This window comes from Harmonia axyridis, chromosome 1 (assembly GCF_914767665.1).
Source record: "Harmonia axyridis chromosome 1, icHarAxyr1.1, whole genome shotgun sequence".
Taxonomy (NCBI): domain Eukaryota; kingdom Metazoa; phylum Arthropoda; class Insecta; order Coleoptera; family Coccinellidae; genus Harmonia; species Harmonia axyridis.
Genome location: NC_059501.1, coordinates 9603417 through 9627829, shown reverse-complemented (window position 1 = coordinate 9627829; position 24413 = coordinate 9603417). Strand labels below are relative to the sequence as shown.

Sequence of the window (24413 nt, the reverse complement as noted above, 5' to 3'; positions counted from 1 at the left end):
TAAAAAAAAAATCAGGTGCTCAATATTTCCGTGACCGGCGTTGATATAATATTATAACAATTAGAGTTCTGATCGGGTCGAGATTTTGCGTGTTTATAAGTTACAACCATTTCACGGTTCGTGTAAAATTTCCTGTAGATAGCGTCGAAAGAACTATAAAAAATTTCAATAAAATATCGAAAAACAAAAACCTAATATATTAGTGACAAGAGGTTTGACATTCTAATATTTTATGTGTGGATATTTAAAATAGCAATTTCAAGCTTCGAAACATTAGAGAATATATCGAAAAAAAATGCCTATTTTCTATATTCTGCTTGATTTTCGGTCGGATTTTCAATAGTCTACTTGAGCAATCAAAGCGAAATTTTGAACAAAGCTTAATATCATCATTTTGTACATACGCAAAAACTCTAGATACGGTCTTATACATTTTCACTGCATTTCCTAAAACAGAATGGCAGAACTTGACGCTGGTTGGTGGCTACTGTCGGCAATGAGATCGGTAGCCGATACAAATAAAATAAAAAATTTGTAATAGGGTCATAAATTAGCCTGAATAGACCCTAAAATTACGGTGTAAGTGAATTTATTCTGAAGAATTTTTTATGGTTGGGATATTTTTTAAAACGCAAATTCAAAAATTTGGCAGTGGATTTGAACGTGAGCCTAGAATTATGGTGTAATCAGCTTGTCCTTAAAAAGCCGATTAGTTTGTTGGTTGTGCCAGTTTAACGTTTAGCTAGCAGTATCTGCGATTTCTACCACAATTGGAATACAAAAAAATGTTCAATATGGTCTTTACCGTGATAAGAATTGGTGTGCTCAGAGAAGTGGATTCACGCGTCGAGTGGAGCTTTACAAGTATGCACACAAGGACAATTGACGCGTCGACTGTAGTATGTTTCTGTCTTTTTCGTGTCTACGAACAGAATAGAATTTCACCCCAGATTCGTCATCAGTGAGTCGAAGTGACCAAAATTACTAACATAAAGACGAAATGATAGAGCGATCTGCTCGGAGAACGACCGCTAAAAAAAAATCATATAGACATTTATAAACCCCACCGCTATTCAGTGCACACCTGCCTTTGAAGTCCTGCCGTCTCGAAAACCGGTAAACCGTTTTGATATGAATTAAAATCTCGGGTGCAGCGTTGCCCTCCGCAAATTTAGCCGACGTTTTTAATCAAATGCCATCATACAGTTGCAAAAGCGAACGTTTCGAATCGCGGGGCTCGTTCAACGTTGACAATCCAATTTTTACAATTTCAAAGGACGGGTCTCCGCCGCTGCCGACGTAATTGAATGAAACCCCAAATGAAGAAGTATCATCCCGGATCCATTAATCCGGATCCCGCAAACGGCAGTTGCACGCGCGCGTTCACCTCCGCAAATTGACATATGGGGGAAGCAAGGGTAAAGAAAAAAAAATTGAGACTAATTGCCGCCGGGTATCGTCCGGATTCGTATGTGCTCGTCGCATAAATTGCCACTCCGTTAGTATGGTTACGTTCGATGATGTACGGCGTCGCGAACATCCGCCTATTTGTGCGGTAATCGATATGTCCGCTATTCCATGCGACCCTTTAGAATCCACAGAAGTTGTTATTTGGATTCTTTTTTTTTTGTAAGTGCCTTCCTCTCTGCGGCGGTTAACTGTAACTTCTAAGGGGCAAAGAAAATTAGCATAATCTTCTCGTTAGGAAAGTTTGTGCTAACCATATCATCAGAACCTTGAAAAATCGAAAAAAAAGAAGAAAACTTGTAGTATTTCATATTCACAACAGATCAGATCGAGTTGAGATTATAAGGGGGTTGCCTTCTATATAAAAATTATTGATAACTCTTTGGTGTAATAGCTTTTTATAAATTTCGACGTGGATTAACTCAACAACAACTTTTGAGGATGAAATACCAACCAAAACCATAACCAGTGTTCATCACTGGTATCGCGAGTACAATCGTGGTCGCTTTTTGCTCTGAGGCGGATTTCGTAAAGGTCGTCCAAAATCCAAAGTTGCACCAGAAAATACCGATGCTGTGCAAAAACTAATAAAGCAAATTCATCATATAATATGAGATAGAGGCACGTTTTCACATTACTTTTGCCATCATACATTTCATTTTGCATAAACATTTAGCCGTAAAAAAATGGTCGTGTTGGGTCACTCATAATTTGATTTCGGTCATAAAGAGGCTACTGTCAATTGGTGCAAACACATGCTCAAAAAAGTAAACTAAAACGGCAGTCGACCGTCTTCCAAGATTAACAAAATTAAAAAAAAGTTTTCCGTAGTCGAATCACTTCGAAGCGAATGTTTCCTATTCTTGATAGTCGGACATGTGGCTACTATACCATTAGAGAAACGAAGAACTGTCAATTATGAGTGGTACACCAAGATTTGTTTTGCAGAAAAATCATCCTTTATTAGGACAACGCGAGCTTACACTTCAGGTGGAACAAGTTAATTTCTCAATGGTCTCAACTCTCAACGTGGAATTGATTGGTCCTCCGCCGTATATTCCTGATTTAGCACCCAATGACTTCCTCTTATTGTTTCCTCACATAAAGAGTAAATTGCGTCGCGAACGTTTTTCAACACCAGAAGAGGCAGTTAATTACTTCCAAATGAAAGTTTCTGAAACCTTTGAATTGTTCAAATAATGCAAATGTTTCGAAAGATGCAGATTGGTAAATGGGTTAATCACTGAATCAGTATTATATTTTTAGTCATTGCATTCTTTACTTGGTCTATATCTAACATTTTTCTCCTCAGGGTCGGCGATATTAATTTTGGCGCCTGAAGCAAAGAATTTTTCGGCGCCCCTTCAGAAAAAGTATCAATAACAACATGACCTATCTCATAGGTAGTATCGTTTTTCGTCTTTGTGAAATACCTAATGATTTTATCCCCCTTCCAATGAGGGTAATAGGGAATTCTGTTTTTATTGGTTGGGCAATTATATTGCAGCAGATCGGAACAACCTTATGTTGTTATTAAGAATTGAATATCAAATATGAGAAAGCGGCCAGCAAATTGGGCCGAATTGCCGCTCCACAAATACTGTTTCACTCCTAACCTCGGCCCTGCTTCTCCTTGGTATCGATTAGGTATCTTTTGATGACAATTGTCATATAGAAAATATCGACATCGATAACAAAACATCGATATTCCATCCTCAGTTGTAAGCTGTCTGAAGTTCGGTAGAATTGAGAATGAAACACGAAAGTTGGGTGCAACGAGATATTTCCAGAGTGCATTTTGTCACTGAATGGCTTCGAATTCTGTATTGCACTGAAACTTCTTTATTTATGTGGCAATAACTCCATTGAATGAATGTATTCTATCTGAAGATATATTCGGCTTGCGGGTGACAGTATAGAACGAATCAATATCTGGAAATGAAATATTTTTCATTTTCAGTTTATTCCCCTCTTCGAAATAGCACAAAGAAAAATAACTAAAGCATCTTAAAAATTTCAAGTGTTTGATTGTCTCAGTCTTTACTTGTCGGAAATTCATCTTGATGATTAAAAAGTAAAATAACTTATTTCCGCTTTATATATTTATTTTCACAACAATTGTTTCGTCATGATAACATGACTTCGTCAGGTCAGGTCAGTTACCATGCTCACCTGACGAAGTCATGTTATCATGACGAAACAATTGTTGTGAAAATAAATATTTAAAGCGGAAATAAGTTATTTTACTTTTTAATCATTAAAAATTTCAGTGTTAATGTTTCCTCGTAGCAAAATGTAGGAGTGTTGAAAAGTTATTCTTCTTAAGTTTATGGCTTTTCTGTGGTAAGTTTCGTCAAACATGATTTTTCTTATTGATCCTTTAAAATTTATTGGTTGAGATTTCTGAGCAATGGATACATTGGTTAGATTGTTAATTGATTGAGGTCGAAGTATTTATTGGAAGGGGTTAATGACAGATATTTATATTCGAAAAAACTTGTGATCTTGCATGATAAAAATTGAATTGCAATCGTAATAACGATTCGAATCAATTTGCAAATATCATATAATTACACTCAATCGTCTATAATTTTATCTCATCAATGGACGATATCATTATTTCATATCTACATACATGAATAATTTTGTTCAATCAATTTGTGTTTATTTTGTTATTTCAATCACTCAATAAAACTTTTATATTCGTTGAAATTAAAATATTTTACTTAGTTCCAAATGTCCAGTGAGGTCTCTTTTCGATGATATTTTCTGTAAATATCTATTTTTTTATGTTGAAAATTGCTCTCGAAACGACAAAAATTTTTTCGTGTTTGTGTTTTCATAATCTAATTTGTACAAAAATCTGATTTTCATAGAAAGAAGTGGAATTACAATTGAACCAAAAAGGTAGTCCTACATTCGAAAGAAGGTATAAGGTTATTAAAAAATTATATTGATCTACCAGTAAAATCGATCTAATGGCAACGTTGATCTATAAGCTACGTTGATCTCACGGCAACGTTGATATATACCTATGTAGGTTATGTTGATCTATACTAGTTATGTTACCACCTATATTGATCTACCTATTCTCAAATTAAATGGCTATGTAATCATCACGTTTACTACTATCCTATTAGTAGCAATTGGAGCCACATGAAGCGTGTGACGAAAGAAAGCTAAAATAGGATGTAATAATCCTTAATTCTCGACAATTATCGATAGACAAGAGGCCGTCGAGGGAGAGAACGCTCTGAAAAAGCGTATTAGGCACGGTATCGAGTTCCGTAAGTATTTAATGTGATTAGGGCCAGTATCAACTTCAGAGCAAATTGAAAGTCCAGGGAGGAATAGCTCGAAAAGTTTTAATTCCATAATTCCATTATGAAAATTGGATAGTGAGCTATCGTGATCAAAGCGGCTTCTACGGCTTGTAGCTGTTGAAGAACCCTCCGTTAGGATTTGGTGGAGTTTCGCCTGAAAACAGTTGCTCGAAAAAATTGGTGGTCCAGTGAACAAAGAATGCGATACAAATGATGATGAAGCTCAATTCTTCCGAATCCTGTTTGGAAAGTCTATCAAAGAAATATTTTAAACCCCAATATTACATCCACTTTACCCGAAGGATATAAGACTGCGAGAAATTTTATACAAAGTGAAGAAAGCACTGACGTGAAGTCAGGAGACTTTTGAACGCTCGTTCATTGATGTGCGAACTACACTTTTGAAGACCACATAAATATATATGGGTATATGAAGTCCCCAAGGGTGCAATTGAAGATTAAGTGCTCCTGGTGCTATCTTAATTCTATTTTCGAAATATTCTGTTTAAATTTTCTATAGTTTCGATGCCGTTATTAACAAGAAATTTTGTAAGAAGCATGGAATTGCTATTCTATATATAAACGCAAAATTTTAACTGGGTCAGATCTGTTATCACTTGAATTTTAGGTTTATGTTTTTTGGTATGCGGCATGAATTTTCTGTTTGATGATTTGGTTAGCAAGGAATTTCCTACGAAGCTTCAAATGGTAATTTCATATGAACACCTAGAATCTCAACGGTTTTGCGGTCATGAAAATAGTGGCTATTTTTTTTTCCATTTTCCTCGAAATCTGCAATTTTGACACTGATATGAAAGCAAAATTTCGAAAGGATATATGATATCAATTCATATAGATTAAAAAGGCCACATAATAATTGTTCAGATCGAAAAGCAAGTAATAAGAAGGATTTTTCTGCTTAATTCTAAGAAAAAAATCGGAAATTGAAAAAAAAAAACAAATATTCTACTTGTATATAATTCACGAGGCCATTGTGTTCAATTCTCAAAGCATGGGAACATAAATAATGTAAAATGAGTTATCGACGATACGATTCAAAGCAAGATGTGCAAAACCTTCGTTTTCATCATGTCATTAGCGACACGTCACTTAATTTTACTAGTTATTTCCATAATTATCGTGAATGAATAACTCTTTTTTTAAGAGCCGGTCAAGGATTGACGGAATGAATTGTTTGCATTTCGAGTGAAAAATTCTACGTACTTCGGACTGGCTGAAATCGAGGAATTCATTTCATCTGAATGTTGCTTGATTCGTTTGAATTGAAGAATTTCAATAACAGAAAATCCTATACTTCTGATTAATTATGAATATTCCTGTCGTTGATTCTGACCTATTGAAATTCTTGTTTCCAGTTTTTGAAATGCTGGAGAGACAGCTATATCAAAATTCCTACAGTTGCTTCGAATTAATATGATTGGTCCTCCAACTCGGATTTGAAATTAATGAGAAAATTCAAAAGGGTTGAAACAAAGAAGTTTATAGCATAATAGCACCTCCCTACGTTATACAATAAAAATGAGAAGATAAAATGGAACAAAGGAACGTTAAATTACTCGACTGGAAAATATCGGAAAAAATTTTATGTCCGAAGATGAAACCGACAGAACTTATGGGGTTATAGAGATTATAATCTCGGTTCCAATATAATTGCAAAATGCTATATACAAATGTTTGAAATCGTTGACGTACATACAGCGTGATATGTGTATGTATATAAAATATTCAATCCACCATATTAAACACAGAGATTAACCGATTTGGTTGAAATTTGTTACATGAAAAGCCTGAACAATAGCCCTTTGAACGATTATTGTAAGGATAACTCATTATTATTTTCAGTTATTTAATTGCTCGCTATTTTGTTTCCTATCAATATGAATCAATGAAACTGCAATTTCACATAAAGAAGGTTATGAAATCAACAAAAACTTTCATAGACAACACCATAAAAAATCCCGATTTATCATGAAAATCATTATTAATATACCGAATATTTGCAAGCTTTTATTTGGAACTATATTTTTCCGTTCACAATAACAAATTTTGATGAAATAGAGGAGAATAGGATATTCGATGAGTTGGTTTCTGTTATTGATAGGAATGAGTATTTTCCCCATTAATTAACGAAAATCTGAGTTGAGGGGATAACAATCATAAAATAAAAATATGTTCTCTTTTGAAATTTCCAATTAAATTTTCATGAAAACCGATACGATAGTCAATTACGAATATTGGAAGTTGATTTATTTTCAGGTTGAACAATTTCGTTGTCAAAATACTATATGTAGATCGTTGAAAAATAATATGAATCATAAATATGACTCATCTCAAATAAACTCACTTGAAATTCCAATATTCAAATGACAACCTATAAACTCGTGTTGAATAATAATTATATGAGTTATCCCACCTGCTACATCCAAGTATATTCAACACTTATTTTGTAGGTATGTCGATATTACATCAGATTTTTGACGAGTAAAAAAATTCAATGTAATGTATATTTAAAATTTAATATAGCCAAACGAAGAATGAATAACCACCAACTTCAAGTCTATACTTTGGCAAACAACTCAAAGAAATACTAATACATTCAATTTGTAAAAGAGATATTAATAATTTTATTTGATTACCAAGTTCTACCAGCTAATTACCAAGAATATAAATTCTATATCGATATTGAGATTAATTAAGCGTGATATAATGATTCTTTGTATCATGGTCATTTCAATTTTAATTTCTGTTTTTGAGGAGAGTTCATTTTTTAGCATTCTTTCGGTGCCTAAAAAATTCAACGGTATATTGCAGCATAAGTAGGTAATATGACCAAACGCAAAAACTAAAAAGCAATATTGGTTTTTATCTAAAATTCCTATATTCCAGAGGGTGATTCGTTAGTTCATTTTAAAAAAAGTTCCTATGAACATAATATGTTCATATTTAAAAAATATCATAAATATTCTTGAACCGATTTGGTCCCAACTAGATTGAAATTAAAAGGCCAGTAGCGTATCACCAAAGCCAACAAAGAACAAAACAAGAACGCCATTGACTTTTTCGTTTTTTTTTCGATAAAGAAACTAAAAATTCAACTTGATCATTTGTGGTTCCTTCTTATCACGCTTCGTTTTTGAGAAAAAAATCACTTTACCTCATGATAAAAACTATTTATGGACAAAAAGTGAAATATAAATAATTTCAACATTATTATTTTAAATAACTGTGCCTTATTTCAACGAAATATTTATGATATTTTATAAATGGCTTTTTTAAACTTCAACGTATCTTAGAAACGAAGCAACATTATATTCATCGCAACTTTTTTTTTCGGAATAGGTATCCCCAGGAACTACGTTTGAAGTATGGTATCGTAGTTAGAAAACATCCTATATGTATGTATTTTGCTTTTGCCTTCAAGTTTTATGTACAAAAGCTTTTGTCCGGAACTAATTAATTCAATAAATTAATTAATAATTGAGGGGTTATGAAGGCCATCCATTGAATAATTTTAAAGTTTGTGTATATACGAGTACTGAAGAATCATCTTCGATTAATATCTCATGGGTAAAGATGTTTATTATTGGAAATTATAAACGAAAAGGGCCGTTTTTTGAACTATTTTTGAAATTGAATTTCCTTTTACTTACTCATTTTTCATCCATTCTATTTTGTAAAAAATATTGAAATATTGCATTATTCAAATAAATACATTTCCAATATACAGGGTATTTTCCAACAAACTGCTTTGTAAATATTATAATCATTAATAGAGGGGGATACGAGCAATTGCTTCAGATCATAAACATGTATTTGATTTGTTGTGAGTTTCGCTGAATGTCTTACTTTCCCATATACAAATATAGTATTCGTAAGCAAACAATATCTTATTTAGTTTATTCATAAATCTTCATGAATTTTGAACAGAATATTGTTGGGAAAACGAATTGAAAATTTAATCCAACACTCGGTATAACAACTTAGTAGGTATTAACTTGAGATATATTTTCTTCAAATGTCACCTTTTGACTTATTTTTCATTAGCCTTAATTCGCAACACTGAAATATATTGCCTCATTCATTTGAATGTTGAAATTTTAATCCACTCAACATAAAATGTTGACGAAATTTTTGGAGCTTTTCACTTTTTACTGCCTTTTTCTTCTTTGTTCGCCTCAACAACATTGCTCATCTGCACATCAACAATCCAGGAGGAACAAATTGAAAAAAAGAATACCTTAGACTCCTTCTATTCTAATTTCAGAAAAATTTCCACAAATCCAAACCACACAGAATCACCCAGAAAACACAAAAATATGGAACTGCCACAACGCGAACTAAAACACGCGGGTAAAATCGTATACTGTCCCGGATTCGTAACAATTTCGCTTGGATCGAAATCGATCGATCGGTTTGCAGGTTAACCTCACGTGTCTAAGCAACGATCGTAAACTAAAAGTTGGCTTTCGTAGTCGGCATATTGTGATACTGACGATGGTAATCCGTTTCGGTTCCACCGCTCATTGCTGTATACGGAAGACTGTTAAGAGGGGTACGCACGATCGGGCTTGCCGTACGATAACTCTGACGAAAAGATTTTTGCAGTATTACACTGTATTTGCGATGAAATTTATTTTTTATCAAATAAAATTTAAATTTTTACGAAAACTCAATTGCTTGGAAAGGTGTTTTAATGAAGTATCGTTTGTTCGATTTGAATTGCTTCAAAGACATCTAGTAACAATTGGAAAATTGAATTTTGATCGATTTCAAAAGAATATCGAGTGCTTCTAAGCTAGATAAATTCACGAAGCCAAAAAGCTTTATTTTTGAACCATTTAATCGCATATTTAATAATACCTATTCATTTTGTGGCTATTCAACGAAAATATGGGCTACTTCAATTTTATCGTGGTAAAAAACGTTGTAACTTTTATCTGTTTTAAAATGGGAAAACTGAGAGATTTTATTAACATTTTAGTATTCGAGTCATGTCATCAAATGAAACGTAATTTGATTGAAGGTTAATAGATGATGGTTTAAAAAATTATCAAATGATTATCATATTTTTGCATGGGTGTAATTGAAATAAATCAATCAATCCAAAGCTGGCGCTGATGATATTTTTATATTATTCTAATTCTTGATTTCAAATTTTGTTCGGAGGGATTTTTAAGGTTTGGGCAGAAATTAACAACCATTATTTAATTAAAATTTACGAATTACTGAGTGTATTTGGAAATATTGTACAAACAAATCTTTATTCTTGGAGCAATCTTTTCTGATCAATTATTGACATGAGTCAACGAAAATAGTATATTGTGCAACAAGTGGGGAAAGTCCAATTTTTCTCGCGAGTATGGAAAACACACGAGCAAGAAAAGGACTTTCTCCACATGTTGCACACTATACTTTTCCTACAACTGCACAAATTTCAATAATTCAAGTAATGGACTTGATTCAAATCAAAATGGCCTTCGTTGACAGTATGTGCTAGTTTATTGCGTTTCCATAGAAACGACTCAAAAGCCCAATTTCATTGGTCTACCAAGCGAGGGGTGGGCAAAGTGCCGTGAGAAATAATATTTCCCACAGTATGAGCAATACATAGTTTTGAAATTGAGTAAGCTATGAAGAATACGCTACTTTTCATAGCAGTTGTAGGGAAAGGTATTTTATCAATATAATCTTTTATGTTGAAGTATACCGCTTGAAGTGATGATACTTTTCTTTGGTTGTTAATCGAAATCTTATCGATAACCAATTGATCAACGAATGAAGAGAAACGTTTAGAATACCCTAACATAAAAGAAAATACTCATTAAAATTGAGTTGAGTTTATAACGCAGGGCAAATATTAAAATGTGTGAAAATTAATTTTGTTATATTTAATTTGGTATTAAATTTACGTCAAGTGAGGACCGAAACCATTAAATGGAGCTACATGTATTACGTCAAAAAATACATAAAAACACGATCGATCCAACGTTCACCATGAAATCAGTCAGTGGGTACGCGCCTTTAAAAGTCCGAAGCACACATCCATTCAGTGTTTTCATTGGTGCGACCTTCCGAAGTAGCTCAAGTTCGCAGGCATGCAGAGGCGTCGGCATGGAAATCTGACCCACGGGGACCCCGTTCTTTAGGTCGCATTTCGCGCCAGCAGCATAGACGGCTGATGAATGGGGGGCCCCGACTCACCCCTATTTCGAAGGCCACGAACACCGTTTGTGTGACTGTTATAAACGGGCCCTTACTTTTCGAAGATGGGTTTATCGTCTGGCGGACGGTCTGGGTTGGGTCGGAATTATCCGATGTGTCACTCGGAAGGAATTTTTCATGAGTTTGGTCGTCGTCCGGTGACAAACCTTTACTGTTTGATATATGACAACATACGACCGAGCATTTAAATATAAGGCTTATCTGAATTGGGGACTTGTATGTTTTCGGAACTCTAATTTCGGTTTAAAACTTGAAATATTGGAAGCGTTTAGAGTCCCCTAAAAAAACTTCGAGAAATGTGTTATGGTTGTTAAGTAGGTACCTACATATTATGTGAGAGTTGAGTAAATTTCACTCATTCATTATGTTCAAGAATATGATGATATTCTGAAATTTGTGTGAGCAGGGCCGGCGTTAGGGGTGACCCAGTGAAACGACAATTTCAGGCGCCTCTATTTGAGGGGCGGCAATTCAGCCCAGTTTACTGACCACCTTTTCATATTTCCTCCTTGATTCTCAAACATAACATAAGGTTGTTCTCCGCTGCGTTTGTCAACATTCTCTGCTATAAAAATCTTTATACCGTCTTTACTAAGCCGCCTGTATAATAAATGACATATGGCAGCCCAACCCCTATAAAAAGAATTCCCTCACTGACAGAGGAATAAAATCAATAGGTATTTCACGAAGATTAAAAACAACACGACCTTCGCTTTCGAATTTTAATGGCTGCTTTCATTGTAAAGAGGTAGCCGGTAGGTATGCCAACGATATCAACCAAATGGCCGCTTCATGAAATTTTTCATGAACAATTTGCATATTTGCGACTCTATGCCCTCGGTTACTCGACGATTTCCATTTTTAAAGTCTTGAATCAATTTTTTTATCTTTTACGTGGCCCCAAAGAAGAAAGTCTGAAGGTGTTAAATCCGAAGATCTCGGTGGCCAATTGTCATCACCTCTTTGAGAAAGGAATAACACGCCTAGGAAACTTTTCTTTCAAAATCTTGACAGGATCGAATCTGTTGTCACTGAGAATATTTTATTTGAAAATAATTCTTCCTATTAATTCTATAGTCTCAATTCCTAGGTCGAACAAGTATGCAATTATCTACTGATAGTGCCACATATAAGGAACAGTTGTTTATATCTAACTTTCGAATTGAAAAAAAAATATATTTATACTGACCAATAAAATACTCAATCAGCAATCAAACAATCTTATAAATTAAACAATCGCCATAAATTCGAATAGAACCGCTGTTGATATTAAAATGCCCATCTAATAAGATCTACTTTCCGCATCATTAGTCCTGTTGGAAAGGAATGAATGATTTATGTTACTTTCTGTTGAAATGCCAACGCCATTTTCATTGGTAACAGAATTTTATCGATATATTGATCTGAGTGACACGAACTGGAATATATTTTTATGAGAAAAAAATTGAAGAATTCCTTAATGAGATCTATAAAATCTTCTTTTTCGTAGAGTATTTCTCTGGTAATCAGACCTATATAGATTCACGCCAAGTCATAAGAACAATACATACACGGATTCACTAATTCTTATGAGATTTAAAAAAAGTCGCTGTGTAAAACCAGTCCATTTTCCAAGATCTGATGTACAGGGTGGGCAATTTTCTATGTTTTAGCACTACAACTTTTAAACCAGAGAAGAAAGACAAAATCTGATAACCCATTCTCGGTCTCTTTTTCTGAGAAACTAACAAGGGTAGTATTCATTTTTGGCCATCTTCTTTTGTTTTCGTGTTAAAAACGAAAAATGGAAAAATGGCGATATCGAAAAACATTTATATCTCCGCTAATACTGATGATAGAGCTCTGAAATTTAAACATTATACAGGCACTTTTTTACGTAGAATCCAGTGGCATGCTCGTATTTTCAAAAGGGTTTTTAATTACGACGCTATGACCCAAAGTTATGTTTTGTCAAATGGGAACAATAGATTTCTGTGCCATTTATTTTTCATATTATTCCATTATTTTTGAAATCAGGAAAAATTAAGCTTTCAAAAAATGTCACAGATCTCTAGTGTTCCTATTTGAAAAAACATAACTTTGGGTCATAGCTTCGTAATTAAAAACCTTTTTGAAAAGACGAGCACGCCACTGGATTCTGCCTGTAGGTATAATGTTTTGATTTCAGAGCTTTATCATCAGTATTAGCGGAGCTATAAATGTTTTTCGATATCGCCATTTTTCCAAATTTCGCTTATAACTCGAAAACAAAAGAAGGTGGCCAAAAATGAATACTACCCTTGTTAGTTTCTCAGAAAAAGAGAACGAGAATGGGTTATCAGATTTTGTCTATCTCCTTTGGTTTAAAAGTTGTAGTGCTAAAACATCGAAATTTGCCCACCCTGTACAGATTTACTTCAAAATTGTCTAAGGTGCATGCACGAAATTTTGTCCAGAAATTGACTTACTATATTGATCCTACTAGTTGAGAAACCGATTAATAAATGATCCAGAGCTGGAATGTAGAAAAATCCCAAAAAAGCACTGACTTTTCGTTAGGAGTTTTTTTAGCGCTCCTCCTTCATTCATCATGATCAACACGAGGCTTCAAATTGTTTTTCTACATCTGAATTGCATGTCCATCGAATTCGTAGTTTTGAAATGATAAGCAAAAGAAAATATCGAATACCTATATTTAAGGAACGAGTCTGATTTTTCTGATTAAAAAACTCAATCGAAACATCCTAACCTACTCTGAAGTCTTTAGGTTGTTCCGTTCGAGAGTTATCGTGTTTACGAACGGACGCGCAGAATTGAATTTGGCCACGAATCGTACACACTGAGTCGATTCATATCGATTGAGACCTAGGCTAAAATTTGAAAGTTACAGATATCTTGATAACATGATACAACGATCTAACTGAAATTTGAGAAAATTACAACTAATGCAGAGCTGAAAATTCATGGCAGACGATGTAAACTCATATTCCCAATAATTTCATATTATTGAAATGTTTAAATTCAGTTCGATTCATGCGGAATGAGTCTGTAGTCTCTCATAAGAAACACAGCATGAAATTCATAAGCGCTCTGTAGCGTATGAAATCACGGCATATCGAATGATTCACAATGAGTTCAACCGATTTAGATGTTAAATAACGCGAACATCGACATCACAATTTCGAATTTAATATCGCGACTTCATTTCAATTATACCAAACCGTGCTCAATAGCTCAATTATTGCCACTGACTTAATGTGGAGAATAGCTACAAACAGTTGGAATTGCTTTTGATCGAATATCACCGTCAGAGGCGTGAAGATAAAAAGAGTTTTCAGGCTTTTCAATGGACATGGGATTTATTAGGTCTGTTAGACGAATTTGATCTCGATTGCTATGTTGGGGATTTTGGTTCATTTCAACGCAAAATTGTTTTTCGATAAACACAAATATTCATCATTATTGATTGCTTGATTGGAAATTGTGGATGATATTGACGCACATGGACATTTTCTTGGTGTCATTACCACATTTTAAATGTTCTTCTTTCGAAAACTGTACCTTATTAAGTTGAAGATGGTTAGAATACTGAATATTCTGAGACATTATACAAAAATTCACAAAGGCTGATATAATTTCAGTTCTTGTTCCCCAAACAGAGTTGCGATGACTGTGTTTTTCAAATTTTGAAGCGGAAATGGATAAGGTTCAACATTTTGATGACGAATCCGTTGAAAAATGTAATTTTTTCCTTCCATAAAGATATATAAAGGCGATAACTCTCGAGCGTCATGTTATTTTCAAAATCAATACCTGAGAAAATCCAAGAAGTATATAGGGAAAAAACTCGATATATCGGTGACAACAAATCCAACCACTTCAAAAAATGTTGATCACATCCTAAGAACCAAAGGAATTTCAACTAGAATATCCAATAAGAACGCCTATCAATAGATCGAACTAAGATTTTGTCAAATGATGTCAAATGATCTCTCGATTGTTCATGCCGAATTTCAAAAGGATAGTTTCATCAAAACTCATTATCTGCAAGGGACAACAATGATATAATAATAAATCACACCTTATACCGGGTGATGTGTTCAAGTCGAGTCAGTCAAAAATCTCTATAAGGAAACATCTTAAGGAACAATTTTCCCATTAAAAGATTGATGATTTTGAGTCCACTTACGCCAGAACTTTTATGGAAAATTTTATCCGAAAGAAAGATGTTTTCCTTGAGATGTACCCTTTTCGAAATTTTCCACTGATTCTACTTAAAAATATCACCTGGTATAACGAATTAACATTTCTGTGATCTACAATAGGCGCATGAATGATAAGTCCTCAAAAGCTGCTGATCAAGTCAGTTCTTTTCTCCAACATTTAGATGATTTGATCTAAAAATAAAAAAAACCTCAAATGAAGTTTTTGACTTTCTAACCAAAAAGGAATAAGAAAACAAAGAAGAATGAGTAATCGTCAACAAGATAAATTTCGAAAGTGGTCTGAATGAGTCAGGTTTGTTAATACATTCTTATTTTTTTGTGAATGAATGAAACATTTGTATCGAAGTGAAACTTGGTAGTTATTATTAATAGTTATATATGTAATCGTTCCACAGAAAATCGAAAAAATTATTTTTGAAAAGGCAACGAAAAAATTATATGAAATCATCATCATAGATAATTTATCAGAAAAGAAAATAAAATTTTCTGATATTATGAGATATTCAATTGAAAATTTCATTATTTTTCATATGGTTCAACAAGTTTTCATTGCCTACATAGCCACAAAAAAATACGAAAGTGACATTCCCTGGAACGATTTGAAAGAATTATTATTGGAAATAACTAACCACAATTCTGAAGAAACACAATTGTCAATCAGAAAAAATAATGAGCCGATATTTCATGATTTGGGTGAACATAATTGGACATCATAACTCAATAAAGGTAGGTACATCTGCGATTTCCAAATCGATAGTCCAAACAACGAATTCGAATTATATTCAGAAAGAATAATCCGTTGTTGATGTTCGTTCTTGCTGAATTGTATTGAAATTGTGTTGGTAATTTGTCATCATTATTTTTGATCCAAATCCTATGGTAATTATTGTGTTCTAAACCTCTATATCCAATTAATGTTATCTGGATAAAATCATTGAATTGGTAGTGGTTTAATTTGCGTTGTTGAGAGAGAATCAATAAATACCAAAATCACAATGTATTTATTTTATTCCAATGAATTCAATGGAGGAAAATGAAGAGTGATATTTGAGAACGCAATCATGCAATGGTAATAAATCTAATTGTGTTACAATGATAATTTGTTCATTTTACTGATGTGAATCGTAGTTTTTGTTTTGCCATTTCCAATAATGTAATTTATTCCGAATTAATTGAGAATGAATAATTCACCGCATTCGATAATTTCGGAATTTCGGTTTTAAATATAAAATCGAATATTGAAACTTTTTCTCTTAAAAAAGCTAATACCTCATAAATGTTATGCAGAAAATCCTTATTGATATTGTTCCTATTGCTCTCAACGAATAAAAGTATTGGTGTATTCTAGATTTTAAACATATGGAAAGTGTATAAATCATATCAATACTCCCAAATAAGATTTTTTTTCGATAATAAATGCATCAAGATCTCAAGAAATTATTTCTTGAAACATCTTGAACAGGAAACATAAAAGTTTGTTTATTTCTTATGGCTACATTAAGCAAAAAAATTGTTAGAAGAAATCTCTCTACTTGATTAGTATCATTTAATAACTTGAAGAAAAAAATTAAGACTAGCGATGCGTGAGTTGAAATAAAGGTGTAGGTATAGATTTTATACTTCTGGCTACAAGATAATGCAGACAATTTTCAGAGTTATCATTAGCCATTCCGTTAGTAGTTCATTTGACCACAGGCTAATAAAAACATCAACATCAAAAATATTAAATTTATGATAATTTGACCTGATAGCCATGGGAAAATCAGTGAGACGAATATTATGGTATGAACTGAAATACAGAAACTAGACGATTTAGAATATTTATTCTTCTCTGTAAGCTTTAATGAAGTTGTAATTTTATGATGATTTTATTTCCCAAGAAAGCAACATTTGAATAACCGAGAGGTCATCCATCCAGATGCTGACCCCGCTCAACACTGCTTGACCAGACTCATTTTCCAACCTATCGAAATTTTACCAAATGACTTCCTGAAACTGGAAAGTAAAGCGTATTCACACGCTCACTCAAAGAAAGTGGAAACAGATAGACCGCCGCTCGGCTAAATGACTATTTAAAGGCCCTAGTCGAGCGCAAATTGAACGTTCCAATTCGACATAGATTTTTTTCCCGATTACCTAAAAGGTAGAAAGCCGAATGAGGCTGAGAAATCAGTGTCGTGCGAGTGTGTGGTCAAGCCCGCAGGAAGCAATTCGAAACGAGAATAATGAGTGCCGGATTTAAATGAATTTTAGTAGTGTAGGACGTAACGGTGGTATATGATGACCTTGAGAAGTATACAAGGTGATTCTTCAAGAATGTCCAATCTCCGAATTGTACATTTCGAACCTCTAAATATGACGATTCTGCCCAACAAGCCATTTACGAATATTGGTAGTTAACGTGTTCAAAGTTTATTTATTCATAATACATCCAACAGGCCGAAGCCAATAATAGTTGCTTACAATATTAAAAACGAAAAAAAAAAAAGATTCATCGATGATGATGAGGAAAACAAAAATATATAACTATGCGATTCCAAAAAACAAACAAAAAAATCATTTATGGCTAAGTTCCCCTATGCACAGCTCACTAATATCCTGAACTGAGATAATGACCAGAAAAATATAATTTTATGAAGAAATATTAAATCATTCTTATCATTCTTAAAATTGCTTATCACAAAAACCAGATTTTTTTGGCACTAGCAGTTATACCTCAAATGTGAAAAAAAAGTTCAAATATGGACTTTGAATGCTGCAATAACTATTTGTATTACAATTTCTATTTGAAAATTGGTTCGTTAAAAGCTTGCAAATATCTTGTGGATTATAGTTCGCTTACTAAAAAATTAAGTGAATATACGATCCACTGAACACAAAAACAAATAAATTTATTGTTTTTATATACTTCTTCGTTTTTTCAACAAGATTGTGTTGAGTTTTGTTATGTTTCCGAAGAAGGTAGAGGTATATCATTTCGAAGGATCTAATTAACCGATCCCAATGAATATTAATTAATTATAATAAATTTTAAATCTCATTGTATATTAATTAATTTAAATAAAATTAAAATAAACAGTACGAATTCATGAAGACTATATGCCCTATAATTATCAACTCAAGGAAATTTGTGTTAGTAAGAAATGGGGATTCAGTATTAAATAAAGGAATTTTGAAAATAAAAACAAGATTTACATTCTCTATTCGAAACCTTTGTGTAAGATTTCCTAAATTTTAAATTATTCCGAATAGTTTAGTTGAAAATTATACTAATAGTCAATTATTCCACCCAACAAATCTTCCATTTCTATTTAACTAACGACAATTACTGTAATTATTCTTGGACCGCCCCTGGGTGAAAATAACTAACCACATTTAAAGTAGCCTCAAGAGTTACTATTACTGACCTACTTTGATGTATGTAGCAGAGACAATTACTGCTCATATGGTGTTACATGATAGCCAACAACATTCGAATTTGACTTTTCACGTTTGGTTGATAGATTGCCATGACTCACATTAGGAATGATACAAAATAGCCTTTCAGATACCGATACCTCGACCGATACAGAACGAATGGATTTATATGTGTTGAATGCAGCTTTTGATAGGTTTCTCATGTGATAAATATCATCACTCTAACATTACATGTTTTAATTTAGGATTGAATACTGGGAAGCTTTGAAAAAATGGATTCTTTATCGATTCTTTTATTTAGGCGAGTAAATGATGAAAGTATATTGTGTCGAATTTCTCTAAAACTATCAGGTATTGATGGAGACCTTCAATCTTGCATCATCACGTATCTTGATCTCGGACATGCTGATCTGTGAAAATACCGAACAGTTTTTGCGAATTTTCTCTAGGAGTATCATTTTTCGACTCACTTATGAGGAATCCGAGGTTGAAATCGAATGCGTCGTCTGTGTACAGAATAACTTCTTGGAAGGTTTTAATTTCTGTCTAAATTATTTACAATTTTTTCGGAACTCTACAGGGTGTGTCAATAGTCCTCGATCGGTCGATAATTCCTGTAAATTTAGGGCTAGGACAATGATTCAAATTTTTACGGAATCGACAGCAGTCAGCGCATAAGCTTAAATTATATTTGAATCTACACGCTGGTCCGAAAGTGGTGAAACACGGTACCAACTTATTTTGTAAATGAGAATGCCGATTTTTCATATAATACTCATAATCTACATGAAATTCTGATTTAGAAATACCCCCACTTGTCATCATTTATCTGTGTTACTTTTTGACGTAGGCCACTTTTTTCGAAAAATTTCATAGTTATAATGGTTTAAACTGAAGATTATTTCTTAAAACCGTTCGAGATAAGTGTACGATTTATTTTTATTGACTTCCCGGAAAGTTTTCAAGTCTACTGCAAATTTACGGATCACTCTACAGGTGGTCCGAAAGCTACAATTTTTTTAAAATGACCTTCAAAAAAGTCAGTAAGTCAATTTTTTTTTGATCTGCCCTGAATTTTTTTTTTAGCTGTCGGATAGTAGGGAGTAGTCTTCATTTTTTGTCTAGACAATAGGTGCCTAAAATGAATTATTTTCACAATATACTTTTCATGCATACAATTCAAAGGTATGAGATTACTCAACACTACGTAATACCTACGAATAACATAAACTGATGATAAGCTAAATCAAGGAAACCATCAAAATATTTGGAAAAATTAATTAAAATGAAATGGGGAACAAGTGAAAAAACAGAAACATAGTTAGAATTCTCTAAGGAAGTTCGAAATGACTGCATATCGTCAACTGAAAAAGTAGGTTAAAAACATTGGACTAAAAGAACTAAAAATATTGAAGTACCAGAATAGTCAAATCAAATTTCATTAAAATCGGATAGAAATTGAGGAAGTGCCGATACGTAGACCGACTGACAGACAGACATGAAAGTTGTTCCAGATAGTCTGAAATGCATTTTGAAAGCAGAAATCTCAAAAGCCATCACAACGCATCCTTCCTACATTCGTTAGGCCAAACCATAGAGTAATAAACATAGATAGAGGAAGTATACGCAATTTTTACATGTCCTCAACATGGTTAGATTACTTTGTCGGATAGTGATATATTTTCAAATTCACAATTTTACTATATCATTATGAATGTATATTATGTTGAATGAAATATATTTATTTGAGGGGTTTCCGATTAAATATACAAATTTGAATATTTGGAATCCGATATTTTTCCTAATTGCCAAATATATAATAAGCAGAACATTCATTATTTTCTGTATCTACCTACTGAAATCCAAGGTTTGGCAACTTTTGCTCTCCTAGTGTCATCGGTTGTTTCACGTCGTTTGGCGCCCTTGAAGTTTGTTTTCTGAATTTTTGATATATTTAGTTATTTATTTCAATATATTTTGAGTTTATATGAAACCTTGATTCACTATGAGACATAAGAAGTGCGTCCTTTGTGGAGAAACTCGCGAATTGAGTGAAATATCGTATCACTAATATATTTTCATTTCCGCGCGCTTTATGTCAAATTTGATAGTTCATGTTGGGGGAACAAAATTTGCTTACTGAAAATGACATATGCTCCCTCTACCTATTACCCTGAATGCCAAACGAAATGAAAAACGATCATTCCACACACAAAACCGATATCGCTCATTCCCCGCTTCAGACGAACGATTAAAAATGCCCTATCGAATTCCTAGAGGCGATACGATACGCGAAATGGGATCCGCCGATCCACGTTCATAATAATGGCGGTTCAACGAGTCGAAATTGTAGCGCGTCGACAAATTGTGACCGTTTACAGTGTCACGCATCGGGCGTTAGTGAATACGGACAGGGGATTAATTTTAAATCCAGTTTTGGCTTTGTGGTGCGACTATTTGGCGATTTATATGCACGCGTTACGGCGTTACGGCACTGCCGACTGGCATAATCGTTTTTGGGTTATTCAGTCAACAATTTCTGCTGAAATGGTTAAGCGAGTGGTAAACGGGCTGTACTAGTAGGATGTAAAAATGTGACGGCTGCAAAGCATTAGGTGCTAGAGCATCAGTTTTCCTGCTCATTCAGAATTAATACCAGCTTCTTTTCATCGGCGTACCAAAAAAACTCTTAATGGTGGGATCACAAGCACATAATACTTCACATAACTTAAACCCCAAGCCTAACCAGTAAAATTAATGAATTAATTAATTGGTGGTAAAATTTAGTAGTAATCAATACTTGTTTTGATCACGATCAACTACCAAATAGTACCGGCTGAAACAGTTCAGTAAAAACAGTTCTTCTAGAAAACTCGATTTTATTCATCAATATAATAACCTTCAATAATGATTGGTACATGCATTCAAACGGTTCTCTGACTTTTCAATACCTATTGTGTAAAAAGATTAGTCCTTGCTTTCGAAATGGACAAAACCTCCGTAATATCAATTCTTCACTAGAGCAAAAATTTCTTTTTCTAGACAACCTTTAAACCGTTGGTATGGATGAAGTAGAGCATAGACAAAGAAAGGAACTGATGTATCGTTATTTCACACGAAAATATATTTCATCTACTTGGAATATGTTTTCGGCATAAATTCCAAACTATCTTTTTTGTTTCATTTCAGTTTTCATAGGTGCAGCTCACCTTTCTTCTTCTTCTTCTTCTACATATTTTGAGCCAGTGGCTTGTATTTCCCAATTATTTATGCCTCTTGGGAGATTGACGTCCACGAGTTCTTCCACCGTTTAGGCGGTCTTCCCAGCGGTCGACTCGGCGGTCGACGTGTTCCTGGATTTCACCTTTCTTATGGTTGGTTTATGCACCATTTCTAAATACTTAAAACTAGGGACTCTACCTAGGAATTCTGTGGCGTTTGAAACGGTAGAAACTTGTTAATATTGAAATTCTATACTGCGCATGCGCAATTCTTTATTCTTTAACTTAGAGCTTAGTACTTAGTAAAATGAGTAAAAAGTATACTGGCAGCCCCAGGAAAAAACATTAAATGCAAAGCATTTTGAAAATAACTCATTTTAGACACAACATGTCTAAACAAAATATGTATGAGAACTACTCACTAGGCTATCCAATAGCCAAAAAAAATTCAGGTCATTCCATTTGATAACATTTACTAATTTCCATTTTTCAAAGGTCATTTTTGAAAAATTGTAATGGCTTTCAGACCACCTGTAGAGTGATCCGTAAATTTGCAGAAGACTGGAAATGTTTTCGGGAATTCAATTAAAAATAAATCATACTTCGATTATCCCGAACGATTATCAAGATATAATCTTTGGTTTAAACCATTAAAACTATGAAATTTTTCGAAAAAAGTGGCCTACGTCAAAAGGTACCCCAGATGAATGTTGACAAGTGGGTTATTTCGAAAACAGAATTTCATGGAGATTAACAGTATGATATAAAAAATGGGCATTCCCAAAAATAGTATGGTATCGTGTTTCGCCACTTTCGGACCAGTCTTTAGAGTCAAAAATAATCTAAGCTAAAGCGGTGAGTGCCGTCGGATTACGTCAAAATTTTAATCATTCTGCTAGCCCAAAATTTACAGGAGTTATCGACTGATCGAGCACTATTGACTCACCTTGTATACAGATTGAAAAAGTTCTATCGATTACAACAAAGTTACCAGTAAGCATTAATACTTTAACATTTTAGATAGACAACCATAAATACACGCCTGATTGAAGTAAAGTAGGCTACCTTGTGGAAGTCAACATAACGGAACGAATTTCTAGTGTATATGAGTAATAATATGTAGATAAGTGTAAGTAGGTAAGCTTTGGTTCTGAGTTATGAGTATTGAGTATCAAAGAAACATGAAATATCTTCTTCGTTTTATATGTCAATTTGAATTTGATTTCTTATTTTTCAGAATTTCGAATTCCAAGATTATATTATTGAGTTGAGACTGTTAAGAGCTTTAATATTGCACTTAATTGCAAGTGAAGAGATCCTATCCTCTAGTTTTCAGAAATGGTTCTAGATGCCTTACAACGAAAGGTAAGATTCATTTATAAGGATGATGAAGTCAGGAGCTTTTAAGCACTGGTTAATACTTGCGCCAATTGCTTCCTTGGTGACAATATGTACAGGGTGTTTTTTAACTACGGTACGAAACTTCTGGTAATTCGTTAGGTCGCGGTCGATTAAAAAAAGTTTCTATGTACATATGCCGGAGTTACTTCGTTTCTGTGTTGAAGTTGAAGTTGAAAAAAAAAGTATTTATACAATATGAATATTCTTGAATTAATTCGGTTGAAATTTGGAGCAGTGTAGCGTTTTTTTTTAGATTGGGCGACCAAAAATTCATTTTTTTTTTTGATCTGTTGTGTTTTATTCATAATTCATATCAATCTTCGTATTCGAGAAAAAAAATGAATTCACTTCAACACATTCTGAAAACTAACCACAAATAAATAAATAAAACAAAGACCAAAAGAAAAAATAAACAATGAGTTCCCTATTATTTCAAATAACTATCAAATTTCAACCAAATCGGTTGAAGAATTTTTATTATACTCAATAAATGCCGTTTTTTTTAACTTCAACTTAATCTATCTCAGAAACGAAAAACTCCGGACATAATATGTTCAGGGATTTCTTTTTTAAATCGACTTAAGAAATGGCTCAGAAGTTTGGCTCAGTTGGTTTTCAAAGGCGCAATTGGCGTATGATTGACGAGCTTCCTAAAGCTCCCGACGTCTATGCTTTGCTCATTACTTTAATTGACTTGGTTGTAATTCATTTAATTGATATTAACTACTAGTTATTATAAATTTCACTATTTTATTAAGTCAATTACAATTCTTACGCTAAACAGTCGCTTCATTCAAAGCGTACGAAATTTGACAAATGTCATATCATTTATGACAAAAATTATTTCTTGTATAAAAAGAAAAACCTGCACAATGAAAATCACTGAACGTACCAACCCCATAAATCTTCAAGGGCTTGTTAAATTTTACGGATCCGGATACCGGACCGGACAGCCGAGAGATATCCCCAATCGTCGTAATCGAAGTGAACAATACCGATTCCGGATACCGGAAGCGACGTATTAAATACACCGGAATAACGCATTAATCAAGCGTCGGTATAAATCTGGCCGGTCACCTGGTACGGTAGACCAATAATTTGCCCTTCATATTGTCGGCTTGGGAATTTATCGACAC

The 24413-nt window shown here is 33.6% G+C and overlaps 1 protein-coding gene across 12 annotated transcripts in view; it reads right to left on the bottom strand.

Moving 5' to 3' along the window:
• LOC123688953 (disks large 1 tumor suppressor protein) overlaps positions 1–24413 on the bottom strand; it is a 742726-nt gene that overhangs the window by 70760 nt on the left and 647553 nt on the right. The gene's annotated exons all lie outside the window — the stretch shown is intronic.